The sequence below is a fragment of the Polypterus senegalus genome, chromosome 10 (assembly GCF_016835505.1).
Source record: "Polypterus senegalus isolate Bchr_013 chromosome 10, ASM1683550v1, whole genome shotgun sequence".
Lineage (NCBI taxonomy): Eukaryota > Metazoa > Chordata > Cladistia > Polypteriformes > Polypteridae > Polypterus > Polypterus senegalus.
Window position 1 is genome coordinate 30593596 of NC_053163.1, and position 14995 is coordinate 30608590.

General features: G+C 37.4%; 1 long non-coding RNA gene across 2 annotated transcripts; it reads left to right on the top strand.

Annotated features, from left to right (window-relative positions):
- Positions 1-4313, top strand: LOC120537016. Of its 2 annotated transcripts, none has more exons than XR_005635248.1 (3): positions 1-48; positions 3527-3596; positions 4127-4313. It is a non-coding gene; the product is annotated as an uncharacterized LOC120537016 (long non-coding RNA). The 2 variants fall into 2 exon arrangements; XR_005635249.1 differs by lacking the exon at positions 1-48 and adding an exon at positions 536-607.
- The last annotated feature ends 10682 nt before the right edge of the window (positions 4314-14995 follow it).

Here is a 14995-nt window from a genome sequence, read left to right on the forward strand (position 1 = left end):
TGCGCCTCCACCACTGCGACGCGGGAAAGAAAGACGGAAAAACGCTGAGTAAGTATTTATTGTAATAATATATAATACTGTATAAACTAAAAAATAACCATTGTCTTTTTAGTTTGTTGATATGTATGAGTCCATTGTGCAAAACTGAATGTATGTGTCTTTTATCTGACGACCTTGTCGTTGCAATAGCTCCGTGATATTTCTGTGGTAGAAAAAAGACAAGCTGAAGAAGTGTGGATGAACAGCCAATAAACTTCGCTAATTTTTGGCTCTTGCTAAATTATTCTATCATTTTAACGGTATCACGTAAGTTACGTTATAACGCTAATGCAACTAGTTCAAAGTTTCTTTATGGTTATCGATAAGTGGCTTATTACCAGCAACACGCTGTGACTTTCAAAGGGTGGTACTTAATGACATGAATTAGATGTTAGTGGCGAGGTGGTGTGGTGTCGTTCTTGAAAGCGCGAAAGCTCGTTGATTTTCTTCTTTTTTTCTACATTTTCTAAATACTTGTTGGAAGTGGAGCGTGCATTTTGAGAAGCTCCGATGCGAACTGAAGTGGATCCTGCTAACCGGTTATGTATTTTTAAGATCTGAAATGAAGGTGTGTATATTGCAGCAGTAATGGTATTTACAAGGTATGGATTGAATTCTCTACTGAGGTAGTTTCAATATTTTACGTATTTCAGTGAGGTGCAGTTGAAAACATTGCAGAAACTGTTTTAAAATCATTAAAACAGAATCAACTCGTGTTCAGCTGAGCCACAGAGCTGCCAGTGCTTACGTGAACAGGTTTGATAATTTGATTACATTGATACATTTTAAAAATAATTGTAAATTTCAGAATCTTTGTTTCATTTTGACAATTATTGTCATAACAAAAACGTACACTCAAAAATAATCTTTTTTAATTTGTTTTCATGCTGTGGTGTCTAGAATGGCTTGGGGCTGTAAATTGTGTTCAGATGTTTGGAGCTCCAGAACCCAATTATTTAAACATTATAGGCTGGAGCACAGTCATTTTTCAAGAGTCAGCCCACTACCATGCCTGTATGATAATTGCATGTGCACATTTCAGACACTGAATGCTTTGAAAACTCATTTGTCAAGATATCATGAACACAGCAGTTACACACACAATGAGCGTGCAGTATTCAGCTGTCCTATGTGCACATTTCAGCAACCATTTTCTGAATCTGCATTACTCTGTCACTACAGAAGACATTTAAAAAACCATGAAACGGTGGTATGTCCATACAGGGACTGTAACTATAGTACAAATGTGTACTCTTCATTTAATTCTCATAAAAGTAGAGTACATCAAAATAACCTTCCATCAGATTTCTGCAGTGGCATCATCAGCATTAAAGAGTCAAGTGCTTTGGAGGAGGAGTTGTCTTCCCAGAGCACAGAAATACAGGATGATTATGACAAACAGGGTGATAATTATGACAAACTAAGAAATCAACTGAAGCTTAATTTAGCTTCTTTATTTTTAAAGATGAAGTCTATACTTCATGTCTCAGACATAGGTACTCAAGAAATAGTTGACCATTTGAATCAATTTTTTTCATTGTCCCAGCCCTTGATAAAGTCATCAGTTAATGACATTTTGCTGAGGTGTGGTCATAATGTTACAGAATCCACTCTGAATGAAGTAGTCAAAGCAGTCATGGATTCAAACATTCTATTTAGTTCTACTTTAGAAGGTGCAGAGTTGTCGTCTTCCAAACGAAGGAGAACATTTATTGAGAATAGATACCCATTTGTAAGGCCAGTTGAGTATCAGCTAGAGAAACCTGGTCATACAATAATGTATGTTCCAGTTCTTCCAATGCTTCAGGAGTTGTTTAAACAAACAGACATTCTCAGCAAGATCAGAGAACATAACACCGACCTTAACCATTATAAGACATACCAAGATGGCTCATATTTTTGTGACAACATCTTACTTTCAAAAGAAGAGCTCAGCTTTTCCATTCAGCTTTATATTGATGATCTTGAAATTGCTAACCCTCTTGGGACTTCTCGTAAAATTCACAAACTTTGTGCAATATACTGGGTCCTAGCCAATTTGCCCCCAAAATACAGGTCAGCATTGCACACTATACAACTAGCTTTGCTAGTAAAAGTGTTAGACCTCCAGAATTATGGTTACTCAGCAGCACTTGCACCATTGGTCCGTGATATTCGCACTTTGGAAGAGGATGGTGTCTTTATTGAATCTCTTGGTCAAAATATAAAGGGCACCATATTATGTGTTTGTGCTGACAATCTAGCTGCCCATGGTTTAGGTGGATTTCTACAGTCATTCAGATCAGAATATGTCTGCAGGTTTTGTATGGCTACAAATGAACAGTTTCAAAACACAGCAGTCAGAGAAGGTCAGTTTACTGCAAGAAACAAGGGCAGTCATGACCTTCATGTACAGACTGTGTTACAGAATGACAGATTAGGAAGCCATTTTGGTGTGAAAGGAAAATGTGTCCTGCGTGAGTCGTTACAGTACTTCCATCCTATCACAGGGTTTCCTCCGGATGTACTACATGATCTTTTGGAGGAATTGTTCCTTTGAACTTTCTCTTTGCATAAAAAAGTTGATCCAGTTGAAGTACTTCAGTTTAGAGTATTTAAACCAAAAGATTATATCCTTCCCATACCAGCACACTGATAAATCTGATAAACCTCATCCAATTCCCAAAACATTTCTCTCAAGAACAATTGGAGGTAATGGACATGAAAATGCCACTCTACTAAGAATGCTTCCACTGTTTGTAGGTAGTGCTGTGCCAGAAGGTAGTGCTATATGGGCAGTTTTGATGGATCTAAAGGAAGTGGTGGAACTAGCATTGTGCCCATCATTCACCGATGAAATGTTAGATTACTTTCAATGCAAAATCAGTGATCATAGGCAGGCATTGCAAGAGGCCTTCCCTAACTGTAGGCTGCTTCCTAAACATCACTATTTGGAGCACTATCCAGATCTAATAAAGTGCTTTGGACCACTTGTGCATGTTTGGACCATGAGGTTTGAGGCTAAGCATCACTTTTTTAAAAGAGCTGTACAAGATGTGCACAATTTTAGAAACATTTTGAAGACACTTGCAGTTAGACATCAAAACATGATGGCATATCATCTTCATGCACCGTCATTTTTCAAGCCAAAGATACAGATATCAAGAGTTGACTCGGTTTTGGTGTCATCACTACCCCAGATAGCTCAGTTACATTTAAGGGATGTAACAGATAGTGACACAGTCTACAGTACCAGAATGGTGACAATTGATGGCACAGACTACTCCTGTGGGATGTTTGTATCTGCTGGATTCAATGGGGGACTGCCGAAATTTACCAAAATTGTTGAGCTCTACATAGTGAACCACGTAGTTTGCTTTCTTTGTAATGATTTTGATTCATGGTATTCAGAACATTTTCACTGTTATGAGCTGTCAGCCACACCCACAGGCTTGTCTGTTCACCTGCTCTCTGATCTCAATGATACAGTCACCTTTTCTGCATACAGAATTGAAAGTTTGCTGCTGTTGACTCCAAAAAGATTCATACCACTCAAGCAAGATTAGGAACCTTAAATAGTAAGTAATTGCAACTTTTGTTTGGTCAGTTCTAATGTGGTCAGTGTATATTCTATATAACTGCATCATATTTTGTAATACAGAGTTATATTTGAGTTTTTTGGTTTTTTTTTTCAGTTATCTTAATCTTTAAAAGCTATACTTTGTCAGTTTTTGACCTTAACCTCACTAATGAAGGGGCTCATGATATTTATTTGGTAATGTACTCTATAAATACTATACAACACACAATAACCTGGCATTTGCCAATGTAGAGTTGATCAGATTCTTCTCACCAGCTCTTGCTCTGCCATATGCATCTTTGTTTCCTGACACTGTGCTCCTTGTCACATTATCTTTTTAGTGTTGGTATTTGTTAGTTTTTGATACTATAATGAAAAACTAATGCAGAACTGAGAGATATTCCATGGTGGATGATAATGTAAATTATACCATTTCTGGCTATACTGTACATAATAACTTGTGCCTTTTTAAAAACTACCAAATTCTCTTTCAATTATTATTTTATTTTTTCTTTGATAAATTTATAGTACAATGGCAGCCGAAGACTCACAAACGATGATTCTTCGGATAGTTGAGAAAAACCATGCACGCAAATTAAAGCTCAGCTCACGGCCAGCCTCTGTTGATGCACTGATTAAGATTATAAAAGAACAAATGGAATTGGATCTTCAGTTCACCTTACAATATGAAGATCCAGACTTTGATGGAAGACTTACCTCCTGGTTGACATCAAAGAATTGCCACAAAAATCAGTTTTGCATATAACATTTGAAGAAGATTTCAGTTCTTCTAGTTCTGTTGCATCTACTGAAATACTGTCAGATGTATCAAGCCCTGAACGTTTAACTAGATGGCCTTTGGATTTGTTTCCAGTTCCTACGTTTTCTTTTGATGTTGAGTTAAAACTTAGAGAAGGGAATGCAGAGTTTGAGAAGACTGGGAGACCTCTTAAACTGACAAGAGACCAAAAACATGATATTTTGGATAAGCTTGCATCTACTATCTATGGCTTCTCTGCTTACCCAAGTGGCAAACAGATTGCATTTGTAGCTGAAGCACTTGTCACAAAACATCCGTGTTTGAAAGAAGCAGGGTCTAACACTGGATGGAATGGCTGGAAGAACAGCCTGCTGTTTAAAATGGGCAATTACAGGAACAAGATGAGAAGGGCAGGATGCATTGAAGTCTCTATAAATGCTGGCAAAAGAAGCCAAAATAATCCTGACAATGAATCTCCACACTCTGGTATTAAAAGACCCAAGCGTGCAGAGGTTAACTTTCTGCCCAACTTTCCCAAGGGAGAAAATTCCACATCTCTTGAGTGCTTGAGGGAACAGATCATTGAAGAGCTAAAGAAGACTGAGAGAAATCTACCTCTGATTGGAAGGATGATGCAGACCACATTTGCCCTGAGACGACAGACCATCATCCAATTCAGCCCACCAGTGAAAGAAATTCTGGACCTCTGGCCTGCTCTGCATAGAGTCTGAGGTAAAATGGTTTATCTGCTGTTTCAATGATGCTCCAGTGCTTATATGCCCCATTCTGTGAAAATAATATTTATATTGAATTAATATGTACTGATGTTCTATTACTGTTTACATAGGTGTATGCAGAATTCCAGCGATCACAAACCAGAACTTGCGCAACATATTCTATGCAGAGCTTGATCGTCACATCCCACGCTTGATGACCTTGTTTAGGCAGAAGGCATCCAAAACTGGAAAGATTGCAGATTCTTTGGCTGGCATTTTGAAAGTCCATGACGAACAGGTACTACACTGCCTATTTCAAAGTTACAGAAGTGAAATATGAGCTTTTAATTAGCCAACTTGTATGTGTGTTATTAGTTGCTGTTGTGGAATGCTGTTCCAGTATGTATCTTATTTTGAGTAAAGTGCTAAATCATTGGCTACTTGTCTTTTTACAGAATATCACTACATGTGTATTTCATGGCCCACATAATGCTTAGGATGCTTCGGGGTTAGGCCATTGACCACACCTTTATTTGCTGCTGCTAAGAGGGTAATATTGTTTGGATCACAATGCAGGGCTTCATGTTTGGTTTAGTCACCATATTTTGGACACAGTTTGAATGAAAAACTAAGCCTAATTCTTATTTAGTTCAGTTTAGTTTATGTTATACTTTCACTTTAGACAGTCTTAGCTGGTGTTTAAATTCTGAACTTAATTTATACAATAAAATGTAATTCTGTCTACAATTCTGTTCTCCTTAGGAATTACATGATATACACACAAAACGTACAACTGTTCTCCATGCACTTCCTGTGTTTCTGCGAGAGGATTGGTCTGGATTTTTGAGGACATGCAAGGTTGGTTATAAACTTATATCACACATTTTAGATTTTAAACTTCCTGCTTGTGATGGTGTATTCTTTTAAGTTATTGATTGTGAAATAGCTGTGTTTCCATTTCTTTCAGGACATTGATGAGGCAGAGCTTGTGAATGCACCTATGGCCCTTATTACACTGAACAGGGACAACACCAGCAGTCCAGTTCACTACCAATCTGAAAATGTCTTGATTGTTATTGAAAGTGAAGTTGTAATTACTCTTCCCAGGTTTGTGGATGCCCTTGTGGTAATGTTCAGTCTCATATATGCTCTGCATCTTAGTTATCCCAAAGGACTAACAAACACTTTTGAATTCTTTCAAAAGATTTTGCTTAGTTTGGAAGATGGCAAATTGTCACCCAGACTGCAGACTCTAAAGAATGATTTGATGATATATACCTAAAAACTGATCTGAGAAAGTGATGTCTAGCCTTAAAAGAATTGTATTGAAAAAGTGCACTTTTGGCACTTAGTTTGATATGTAATATACTGAGTCACAGTAGTTGTTAAATGTTGCCTGTTTCACTCCGTCTCACCACAAATGTTGAGTTTGAACCAGTGTACTGAGCTCACTTTTTTGTTCAACTTGGAAGAATTTAATATGTTCATAAACAATATGTGCATTTAATATGTAATATAATTCAAATAACATGCACTACTTCATGGCTGCCTGTAGTCTCATCCATTGTTGGTGTCATTTTAAAGTTTCTTAACTTGAAAAGACAATTTCAAATCTAATACTCTTAATGAGATGAGAGGAAGTCTAAGATGTACACATATTAAATTGTTCTTCAGTCTGAAAATTGTTAGAATCTGTAGCATATTGGCACAATTGGGAACACTAAAATCCTGTAATCCAGAACATTTGATCTGACACTGATGTAGAGGTAGCCATAAGAATTAGAAAGGGTTAAAATTTAAAGAAGGATATGTTATTTTATGTAACCTGTTGCACTATGTCTGTGTATGTTATGTATTTTTATAATAGCAATTTATTAATGTTGCAGTGAATGTTCAAATAAAACTTTTGAATAACAGTACATGCCTGAGTTTTATTTATTTAAAGGTGTAAGTACAACTAATACATTTTGTGTTTAGATAACTCGAAATAGGCAATGCTTTAATTAAAAATTTTTAAGTTACACTTTCTTAATTTGATCTGAGAATAACATTTTTAATTATTATTACGTATTACTAAAATATTTGAGTATAAATATGCAGTAATTTAATTTAACCCGAGTTAAATATTACAAGTCACTTACTCAAAAAAATAGGCTTGAAAAATTAACATTTTAAGTTAATTAACTTAATTTTTTTGTGGCAACTTATTGCCTCAATTTTTTTTCGTTTTGCTAACTTGTTCGGGTTTATATATATATTGGTTAAAATAGATTGGTTTAGATATAAACATCGTTTCAGATACATCCGTTCTGATATATATATTGGTTCAGATAGATCGGTTCAGATATAAACATTGTTTGAGATTTATGGACAGGCACAACGTGGCCACCCATGTTTAGCATCTCCCTTTCACTTCGTCATTGCTTCAACACTGTTGTAATTATTGTGCACATTTTATACAAGTAGCATATGCCTGTCTGTCGCGTTTTGTTTCGTAAGCCCTCTTGGTTGGGGGCCTCGATTTCAAAGTATTTTTTTCCATTCATTATTTAAAACACTCGCGCAGATACCCGCCTCTTCGCCTCGCTCCGTCTCGCCCCGGCTCATTGTACCCACCTCACTCGCTCCCTCTCTTTCCACCCATGACAGATTCTTCTGAAAAGCAGAGTTACCAGAAAGCATTAATCGCAGCCACAGTATGTCCCATTTTTTCACCTCATCAGACGCTGGTTTATCATTAGTGGAAAGCCGCCCGGTGATATCTGTTATTCCGTATTGGCAGCATTTCAATAAAAGGCGATCTGCTTCAACAAGGAACCTAGTCCTGTTTGCTGAAAGGATGTTATGGAGGAAAATACTGGAGTTGCTCTGTTTCTTTAAATATTGATCAGGGATCAAAATGACCAGAATATTTCCGCTTCACAAATAACTGATGTTTAACTGTTTTTATAGTAAAACTAACAAAACCACACACAAGCACGTACACGCTCACACACACACACACAAACTCACAAATCGTGGGTCGCACGTACTAGGCTACTGATTAAGCGTATCTGTCAAGGGCGATTATTTTTTCACCCCATAAAACAGATTCTTCTCAAAAGCTGAGTTACCAGGAAGCATTGATAGCAACCGCAGTACCTCCCATTTCTTCACCTCAACAGACGCTGGTGTATCATTGACCGAAAGCCGCCCGGTGATTTCTGTTATTCCGTATTGGCAGCATTTAATTAAAAGGCGATCTGTTTCAGCAAGGAACTTAGTCCTGTTTGCTGAAAGGATGTTATGGAGGAAAACACTGGAATAGCGCTGTTTCTTCTGAATGTTTATCAGTGATCAGGGACCAGAATGATCAGAATATTCCTGCTTCACAAATAACTGATGTCTGTTTCTATTGTAAAACTGAGAAAACCACACACACTCACGTACACAACACAAACACTCAAACTCACACATCGTGGGTCGCACACATTACTTATTAAGTGTATCTGTCACGGACGATCATTTTTTTCACCCAGTAAAACTTTAGTTCGTCAAATTTAGAAAGCAGCGCGGTGATTTCTATTATTTCTTTATTGGCAGCATTTAATTTAAAGATGATTCACGTCAACAAGGTGAAAGAGTCTCTTATTTTGACAGGACGATCTTTTTTTAGGCTTGAGCATTTTTGATTGACTTACAAAAGAAAATAGTTATTACTTACCCTCTCTGCTTCAAATTGGCTTTTTAAAAAGCATTTTGATATAAATTGTTTATGACAGTATAAAATAACAAAAGTAGTGCTCAAAATTATAATGCGCGTATCTAAGAGGCAGAGGTGGTATTGCTGACTGGCAGTTAAATGATTACTGGTTTGTGTCCGGGGGGCTTCCTTTGTGTTATTTTATTTATGTATTTTTACAAATTGCTTTGAGTAGTAAGAAAGGCACTATAAAAACGTATGGAATTAATAACAATAATAATAATAGTAGTAATATTATTATTATTATTATTATTATTATTATACGTGTGAATGCGTGATCAAATTCAGCCGCTGCGTAGTGTAGTATAAATGGGGACACTATGTGCTCGACAACCCCACCAGTTCATTAAAATAATTAAACAGCAAGGTGCACACGCAATACAAACATTATTTATGTGTATACTAGGCTGACCCGCCTTTTAAGGCGACCGACTTTTACATTGACCACTTCTTAAGGCAATTCAATATGTAGATCAATTTGATATTTTATACAAACTCATTAATTTGGTTATATTGCATTTGAGCGGTATTACTTTAATACTCGTAGTTTCTGATATTTTTGTGATGAAATTTAAACTTTTTTTCTATATTGAGGTCGACCTTTTGAACCCCCCTGATATTTACTACGCGGTGAGGCATTTGTACTCCATCAACATTAATTATTTCCAGAGACATAATTTTGTCTTTTTCCAGCGCATCGCGCACAAAAGCAAGGGAACGATGGGAGCGCCAGAACTCTGCTCACATCATGTCGCTTCGTACCGCAAGCTGCAAGTAGTAAGTCTGTGATAAGCGGAATACCGCTACGCTTTCCACTCACGGGACGGAAGGACAATTCCGACCGCTTTCATATAGTAAGAAAGAAAGAAGAAGAAGATATCGCACAGTCTGGAGTAGAAAATCATCTTTTACCTGGAAAACGAAACTACAAATCCCATCGTGCATTGCAAAATGGACGGGGCGTGTGTGAAACTCCGCGCCTGCGTAACACTCACGGGACGGAAGGACAACCGACCGCTTTTATATAGAAGGATTATTTAAGTAAAGGTTCATAAAAATTGATAATATACAAATTTTAACAAGTTGAGAGATGTCAGCTGGTTAAAATGCACGAAATTATACATGTATTGCTTTATAGTTCACACATAGTCTATGTATATTAATAAAATAATGATATAAAAATCATATAAAATGGTATAGAATCTGCGTCGTGGACGTATTTTGTGTCATATTTCATGAAATAAGTTTTTAATTAGTTTGCTTTAAAAAATCTTACGGCAAACATGTGAACCGTTGAAAATCGCTGATCTTAATCAATCTGTTTTAACGCATGCTCCGTGCAAAATGCTGTCATATCTGTTAGTAAACGTGCACGCGCAGCGATGTCCTGATGTCTGCGTTCTAAGGCTGCAGGAATATTAAACGCTATTTACGTTTTACTGGGGTGGTCTGTGATTGAGGGCGGACAGTAAACTTTGTTAAAATGATATCGAAAAATACCAGTCGTCAGTTGTGTTTTCAGTCGTTTTGGCGTGTTTACTGTTCTGTTACCAAAAAATTCTTCAACGGGGCTCATCAACAAAGAAACGTGGATAGTAAGATTTAGTAAAATATCAATAAAAATACATTGCTCGACACCCAGTAACTCTTTACAAAGACGTTTAAAAGACAGCTCGTTAAAATAAATGTAGCAATCCATTGTCATGCTATAAGTGACAGCTTGCTCTTAAACATTTACACAGGTGGTTTTTCCTGGGAATAAAAAAGGGGGGAAAAATCCACGGGAAAAGTTTTGTTGTTGAACTCAAATTTCACCTCCGCCATGTGAGTCATTAAAACTATTGGAATGAAATATAGTTCTGTATAAATAAATAAATTAATTAATTAATAAATTTCCTATCACACCCACCCTTTCACCCCCTGTACATTGGAGAGGAATCTCATTTTCACAGCAGGTGCAATTATCCTATAAAACACATAGGAGTTCTGTGCACCGTTTTTCATGGGAGATTAAAACTCATCAAATGTATTTTAAAAACTTATAGCAGTCTGTGGCATTCCTCATCTGTTGTGGTCCATTATAAAATGAACACCAGGCAGTTAAAATTGTGCACAGTCTCTTTAATAAGCCTATCAGACAGTCTTTTATAACGTTTTCATATCGAGTGTGTCTCTTAATCCCTTCTAGCAGAGGAGACGCTTATTTCCACAGCTTGGTCTATGCTGTAGAGATGTGTGCCCCCTGTCTTCTGCTTGTAAATTAATACTGGAATTACAAAACTGTCCACAGTTTATTTAAAGAGATTGAAGGAAGTCTTCTATATCACTTTTTTGTCTACTATGTCCTTACTCATCCACTAATTAAAAAAAAAATCAAGTGCTTACACTGTCTTTTTTTAAGTATGTCTATGAAAATTGCTGTGAGTAGCCAGAAAAATGCTATATAAATGTAAGATATTATATTATTAATTATTATTATTATTATTTAGGTTTTTTAAAATCCAAATAAACCTGATAGGACTTCTTCCAAGATATGTGCCACTCTAGGGTACCAACAATATCAAAGTGATTAGGAAATTTTGTGATCAGTTTGTTTAAAGTATATTAAGCAAAAAATAACTTTTCATCATCTTCACATTTCTAATTTGGCATTTCAGGATACAGTACAGTATATACTGCAAATATACATTTAAATTGTAACCGCTGATAATTATTTACTTGTGTGCTTGCGTTTTCCATAAAACAGCTTCAATATGTGCACAAAGTATAGGTGATAAAACACAGAAATTCTGACATTAGCATGACTGTTGAAGGAAAAACATGTTTTAGTATTCTATGGAGTTTTCATAAATTAATCATTAGATACCTTTTGAGATTTCTTGAAATATTTTGTAATCAGGTTTTTTAAATTTTTTTTTATTTTTACTGCCACTTCACAGATCAACAATCCCCAACATGGTCATTGTCAGAATAAGTCTTTCAACTTTTTTCCTGTATCCATTAATACATTTTCCAGGTTTCACTACCCACCTGAAAGAGTTGGCATCTGGTTGGGTGGCACTTTTAAATTGTAGTAGTATGAGCGAGCGTCAGTGTGGCAAGCACTAGATTGGCATTTCTTTCCGTTTCATTTTTTGTCTTCTGGCCCAAGCCTGTAAATCTCTTTTGTAAATGGGTGTCTTGGATAGAGGACAGATACTAACAAGTTTCAAGGCTATATTAAAACAATACTACAAGATATCTGTGTATGTGTGTTGTGCCCCATGTTGTGAGTGTTAGATCCATTGAAGAAGTCAACTTAAACAAAGAAAATGTACATTTTGCAGGTTTGTTTGAAGTGTTTTACATTATAACCATATTATTAATTGCTGCGTGAATATAATTTTTTCATGGGGATAACCTTTACTATTATCAAAAAAAGACAAGCAGGGCAACAGGAGGAATATGAAAGTTATTTGTTGAGTTTAGGAGACAAAGGATACTTGTAAGGAAGTTCATGCCAGTGCTTTCGGTGTACATTCTGGAATTTATAAAACTGCTGATATTATTTCACAAAGATGTTACTGGCCTGGTTTTATGCTGACATTAAAATGGCTATGTTTTCTGATAATTATAATCATTATTTTAATTAAAAGACAATAATTATCAGAACAGATTCAATAAAATGTTTTAATATCTCAGTTGCTGTTTGTCGGACTCTTTAATTGACTTGTCATACAAATGTGTATCAGTGGATATTTGGTACTTCATTTGACAAATAATATTAATTTTTCCAAGTGCACTACGTGCCTGTGATTTAAGAGAAAAAAATTATTCTGAGAAATGTGAACGCTGCCCTTCCATGCTTAACGGGCAGAAGGTCCAAACAATTCCCAAGTCCAAAACTTAACATGAAGAGGTCGGTACATCTTCTCCATCATCTTAAAAGAATTCATCACAAAAGCAATCTTGAATGTTGCAGGGTTTTAGTGACCTGAAGTCGCCTTAAGGGACAGTAAGTAGTCATGCAGCACAATTTACAAAGAAAGTTTTCCTTTGATGGTGCTGATCACACTCATTCGGAAAGATCTGAGTGGAGCCCCAGGAGCCAAGGGGGACTCGAAGTGTCACAAACAGTGCAAGAAGAGAGGACGCCGCCAGAAACTGCAAAGCTCTCGACCCGGCAGAGCAGCCCGACATTCTGCACCTTCCAGGGTCCACTTTGTTCTCACGACCCCTCGCCGCTGAAGGCGGTGTTGTCTTTACATTGTTTACAACTCAGCGCAGTTAAAAAGTAGAAAGACGCAAAGCTGTTTTCCTCATCTCTTCTACTATCAAGTACTGCCAATTAAAAAAAAGGTTATAATGTGGCAGTTTCTGCAACAGTCACGTGGACAAATAAATAAAACTTCTCTGTCAGAACGCACCTGGTGGCGGACGGGTCATCGCTGGAGTCCAGAGTGGAGGGCGATGCGGGGCGCACTTCTATGGGATAGATCGGCGTGTTTATGGATATATATACTCAGCAAAAAAAGAAACGTCCCTTTTTCAGGACTGTGTATTTCAACAATAATGTTTTAAAAATCCAAATAACTTTACAGATCTTCATTGTAAAGGGTTTAAACAATGTTTTCCATGCATGTTCAATTAATTAACATGCACCTGTGGAATGGTCGTTAAGACCTTAACAGCTTACAGAAAGTAGGCATTTAAGGTCACAGTTCTAAAAACGCAGGACACTAAAGAGACTTGTCTACCGACTGTGAAAAACACCCAAAGAAAGATGTCCAGGGTCCCTGCTCATCTGCGTGAACGTGCATTAGGCATGCTGCAGGGAGGCATGAGGACTGCTGATGTGGCTAGGGCAATAAATTGCCATGTCCGCACTGTGAGACGCCTAAGACAGCGCTACAGGGAGACAGGAAGGACAGCTGATCATCCTCGCAGTGGAAGACCACGTGTAACAACACCTGCACAGGATCGGTACATCCGAATATCACACCTGCGTGACAGGTACAGGATGGCCACAACAACTGCCCGAGTCACACCAGGAACACACAATTCCTCCATCAGTGCTCAGACTGTCCGCAATAGGCTGAGAGAGGCTGGACTGAGGGCTTGTAGGCCTGTTGTAAGGCAGGTCCTTACCAGACATTACCAGCAACAACGGCGCCTATGGGCACAAACCCACCTTCTCTGGACCAGACAGGAGTGGCAAAAAGTGCTCTTCACTGATGAGTCACGGTTTTGTCTCACCAGAGGTGATGGACGGATTTGTGTTTATCGTCGAAGGAATGAGCGTTACACCGAGGCCTGTACCCTGGAGCGGGATCGATTTGGATCGATGGCTAGGGCCATTCCCCCCAGAAATGTCCAGAAACTTGCAGGTGCCTTGGTGGAAGAGTGGGGTAACATCTCACAGCAAGAACTGACAAATCTGGTCCAGTCCATGAGGAGGAGATGCCCTGCAGTACTTCAAGCAGCTGGTGGCCACACCAGATACTGACTGGTACTTTTGATTTTGAGCCTCCCTTCATTCAGGGACACATTGTGAAACATTTTTAGTTTATGTCTTATGGTGTTTACTCTTTTAGTGTTCATACAAATATTTACACGTTAAGTTTACTGAAAGTAAAACAGTTGAAAGTTAGAGGACGTTTCTTTTTCTGAGCATATATATATATATATATATATATATATATATATATATATATATATATATATACATACACACACACACATACATACATAAATAAATATAAGTACACAACTTTGATGAGTGTCTGGATTATGGATGGAGGTATTTTTGACTATTCTTCCATACAAAATCTGTCCAGTTCAGTTCAATTTGATGGCTGCCAAACATGGACAGCCTGCTTCCAATCATCCTATAGATTTTTGATGATATTCAAGTCAGTGGACTGTGATGCCCATTTCATTTCAAACTGTGTTTTGGGTCATTGTCTTGTTGAAATATCCAACCCCTGCGTAACTTCAACTTTGTGACTGATACTTTATCCTGAAGAATTTGTTGATATTGGGTTGAATTCATCCAACCCTCGACTTTAACAAGGGCCCCAGTCCCTGAACTAGCCACACAGCCCCACAGCATGATGGAACCTCCACCAAATTTGACAGTAGGTAGCAGGTGTTTTTCTTGGAATGTGGTGTTCTTCTTCTACCATGCAAAGCACTTTTTG